This window comes from Pseudomyrmex gracilis, unplaced genomic scaffold, assembly GCF_002006095.1.
Source record: "Pseudomyrmex gracilis isolate BER0280 unplaced genomic scaffold, ASM200609v1 scaffold_735, whole genome shotgun sequence".
NCBI lineage: Eukaryota > Metazoa > Arthropoda > Insecta > Hymenoptera > Formicidae > Pseudomyrmex > Pseudomyrmex gracilis.
Window position 1 is genome coordinate 1 of NW_018021319.1, and position 5,073 is coordinate 5,073.

A 5,073-nucleotide genomic window follows, 5' to 3' on the forward strand; every position below is an offset into this window, starting at 1 on the left:
TCTTTGTTAATTAAAATCTTAGTAACTATTGCGAATCTAGCAAAATGGTATAGGACTTTTCACCTCAGTTTTATTCCTTCTACCTGCCTACGAGAGATGTTAAACCAATTCTGGGACACCCTGTATATGTATACACTTATATACGTCAAAATAATTTTTTTCCTCTATATAGGATGCTGGATTTGCATCATGTATATATGAAGAACCCCGAATACTCCCCTAAATAATTTTAAAATATTGCGAAAAAAACTCCTCAGCCAGGAGTCGAACCTGGAATCTCCGGCTTTTCGGTCCGTCGCCTTCCCTGTTAGGCCACTGAAGCACTTGGAGTTGGTCTCGCAATACTTACCACAAGATGACGTTGTTATCAGATTAATATTCGATAGATGTGACCTTTGGTTGCAGGAGTAGGGGCGCCATATCGTCCACGAGTGGAGGGAGTATCGCTCGATAGGGGTAAGGCGGGGATCCTCGAATAGTGGGGACGATACAAGTAGGAGAAATAATGTAAAAAATTATTAAAAAATTTAATTATTTATAAATAATTTTTATCCGCTATGGTCTATGCAGGTTACGCACGCCAGTAAGTATCCTGTATAGACCGTAGCGTATAAAATCTTGGATAACCTGGAAAAAATCTTTACGAAATGTGGAGATTTGAACCCAGGTCTTCGGTGTTTACAGCACTCGTACCTAATCCGGTGAGCTAAATCATCAACGTGAAATATAAGTCAGCGTAGCAGTATAAGTAAGCTGCAGGGAACTTAGGCCGTAAGCGGCATAGGAACTAGCAATAGTACAGAAATTGTTAAGTGTGATGGAAAGGGAGCTGGAACGCTTACATGCAAGACTAACTGCGCTACTTAACCTATTGGAAATAAGAAGTTGGTTTAGACGAAATGCAAAGTATAGCGCTCTCCTACTGCTGACTATTCGGGTCGGGCGTCCGTTATAGCGCCTCCTACGCGCTGCTATTTGGGCTGACACATTTTTCTCTATGCATATAAGGTCTGTTTTTCTTGCATACACTTTATACACTTTAGTGTAAAGTGTACACTTTAGCGTTTTTCTTGCCGGAAGTGACGTTGAGTTACGTCATTACACGCTGTTCTTCTTGAAAGTGTAGTACACTTTAATGACGTAATTTGCACGTTTTGTACACCTCCTTGAGAGGTGGTGTAAAGCTAGTGTAACGTTACAGCTTTAGTTTGTTTATGTTTTGAATGTCATTTTAGAACTCAGTTGGATGTGATGAGATGTTCACCAAGTGAAGTAATAGGTTATTATATCAAATTTTACATATATATAATAAGATATATGTTAAAATATGTTAAATTCATTACAATACCAATTTTTCAATATGATATAAATTATAAATTCTTTAAATATAGTATTAAATTATATGTTAAATTATTAAAAATTATTTTGTTTGTGTAGTATTTTTTTGTTTTTTTTTTTTTGTATTTTTTCTTTTCTTATCGGATGACAGATCAAACTCCAAAATATGATCAAGCATTTCTGCATTTATTCTATTTATGTTACACTTGTAACAGTACAATTATTAACTTTTAAAAAACGAAATATTTTTTACTCTTTTTTACTTAAAAATGCTTAAAACTTAAAACAAGCAACACTATGCACAAATAACTGACTACGATTACGTTTACACGCACTGATAAAACCGTTTTAATAACAATGGTTTTCATGAAACTAACCAATCATAAGTATTCCTGTAAAGAATGGAATGACTGTGATTGGCCAGTTTCATAACTTCGGTTGTTATTAAAACGGTTTTACCAGTGCGTGTAAACGTAGTCACTGTAGTACACTTTTGTTACACTCTGGCGTTTTTCTTGAAAAGCATACACTTTACACGATGTTTCCTCCACTTCCAAAAAGTGTAGTGTATTAAAAGTGTAAGGTGTACACTTTACACTTTTCGTGTATGCAAGTAAAACAAATCTATAGTCAGCACATTAGGGGGTGTAGTGATGCTATTGGCGTCGCTCTGACCGGGAGCGAAAAGGACAAAAAGAATTTCTTAACATGATAGATAGATAAAAGGTCAAATCGTGCAAATTGGTAAATATATATTCAGCAAATTTCAAATACAACAAAAACGAAAATGCTTAATATATATTTACCAATTTGCTCGATTTGACCTTTTATCTATTCTGTTTGTTGTTATTGCGAGCGCAACCTCCTTGACTTTGTTAAAGAATTTCTTTTTTCTGTTTTTTTACATATTATTTCTATATCATTTTCTTGCTCCCTCTTTTTCTATGCCAAATATATTTTATCGTATAGAATACGTATATAGATTATACAAGTATTTACACAAAATTGTGTAAAAAATAAAAAAGTCTATTTACACACACACACACACACACACATGCTATGATGTTTTTAAAATTTATTCAACTTATAACTATTCGAGTATTACACCTCCGACATAAGCAACTTTTACATTTTTATTTACATTTATAAAAAACACATTATGCGTTATTTGAAATAAACAGACTTGTCTTAATTTTCTCCCACTTTACTTTTTTTACTATTAATGTTTATCTATATGCGTGCGCAGTTTCCCCATTATTTTTCAGCCTTTATTTAGGCTTCTTACAAACTTGAAGCATTCGTCTTTCGACTGTTAAAGGCGCTACATCGGTAGTTCCAAAAATTGTTTACGTGTTGTCGAAATAATTCAAGATTTTCCGAAGAAATGTCGGATAGCAGCCAAATTAACACTACTCTGACGGAAAAGAGCTCGCGTATCGCGAATGCTAAAAGAGTTTATTGATGAAATTACATGATGTTTTGTACAACATACGCCCTTAATAATTCACATACAAAAAATANTCACGTGGGATTACATGCATCGAACAGCGATGGAATCTTCAAACCGCTTATAAGGCTTACCGGCAATTCACCACACGGAATCGATTTTGAATACAGCGACTTGGTAAAATTCTGCAATTGCATAGAAGAGCTAAGCTCTTATTTATGCGGTAATGTGACAACCGTCACTCCTATTGTCATAGGCAATATCGTCATTATTTTCACTACGGCTTACGGCGAAAAAGCGTTATTGCTAACAACAAAAGACAAGGAGATGAATGAAGTTGCTGCAATACGAAATACGACGCCGACAACTTCCTCTTTGGCGAAGAAATAAAGAATCTTCAAGATATCTATCATGATGCAAAAAGTTACATTTGATGGACTTGTGAATGTTTTGCAATGTGTCAAAGAGCGATATGCTCATTTACAATCTATTCAACAACATATTAACAATTGCCTGTTATTTGATAAAAGAAATAGAATTAAATTTACCTAATAGATATTTAGACGAGGAAACGGTAAAAGTTACATTACTGAATAATTACTCTGATATTGAGCACCATGTACGGCTGCAATTAAACGATCTAGCATTTATTGATGCTTATTTTAATATTATATTCAAAGAATTAATCGCGCTACACGAAGAAGAAATTATTCGCATAATTTTATCACATAACTCAGATCGAGTTTTATAACTGTTTTAGTAATAAGTTTTCTTGAATAAATATGTAACTAAAACAAAATTTGTGTGTAAGTGACTAACCCTTTACTCCCACATTTTCCTAATATTCTAAGTGTAAAGAAAAAATACACATGTTAGTTTTATAAATATTTTTTATGGAATTACAAGATCGGGAGGTTTTTGCATCGCTATTATGTTATTTTGTTAGTATTTTATTATATTTTTTGAAATTCAACACGGCTCCAAAAAAATTAAAAACTCTACTTCCATAGACTTATATTGTTACAAATAGTTCAAACTCATACGTTTTACAGATGTTTCGTAGATTTTATTACTATTCACATTTTGCAGTCATATTTAGTGCTGGCAATATATTGTATTTTGTAAAACATTTTATGTTATCACGTTACTGATTTGGCGCCCTTGCCGGTGTTTACGGAACGTGATCGCTCATAAGAAAAAGTGTAGACCCTACGACGTCTAGCCGAAAAAAATCGGAGTAAAATTATATAGGCTAGACTCTACTTCCTCGGTTTTATATTGCCTCGAATAGCTCAAACTCCTTCGTTTTACAAATGTCACGTAGATTTTATTACTATTCACATTCTGCAGACATATTTGGTGAGGGCATTATAAAAACTTCTAGTTTTATATATTTTGTAAAAAACGTTGTTAGTACGTTACAGATGTACCGACCTTGTCGGCGATTACACAACGTGTTTACGTAAGAAAAGAGTTAGACGCTAAGACGCTTTATGACTTTATAAAGGGCGTAAGAGTTTTTGCGTCTTTTTTGGCGCCTGTATTTTTTTGTTTATTTTATTAGTAATAGACGCGAAGACTTGAAAAAATAGAGCTCCTTTTTGAACTGCTGCTTGTTAGTGGTTGATGTAAATTTTTAAAAGGGCGTTTATACAGTCAGCCGTAGCATTTTCCTATCGCGCGACAAGTAGAAAGATTGGAAAAGTGTGTGTTATTTTTATTGGCAAGATTTTCTATCTTACCGCGAAATCCTGTTAGCTGATTTGTATGGAAACTTAAGTAGGAAACGCCTTACGGATTTGGTGCGCCCAGAAAAATGGTAGTGGATTTTGATTATAAGGGCCGTATCATCGGGCCACGTTCATACAAAAATTGTCTTACTAGCGTTAAATATCGGGAAAAATAGACAACATGTTGCAAATTGCAAAACTCGTGTACGAGTGTGGATTGTGGGCTTTGCTTATAGATTCGAGGGTGGAATATCGTCGATACTTTATTGGTATAGAATCGGTGCGCGATGGTTCGATTGTATACAACCGCTTTTTAGAATTCGCGTGGGAGCAATGCAACACCGCATTATTAGCCGCAATGTATGCGACGAATCGCTTTAAAGGTGATCGTAATTTAATAAAAATCGCAGCTGATTGTATCGAGTTTCGACGGGCCGCAGGTGAAGTGATACTTGACATCGGAGGAGATATCGAGCGTCTTCTCGCTGCAGCACTTGGAAGAGAAGAAACATGTAAGTAATCGATAAAATTAATGCTAAATATGTACTCCAAAAAACA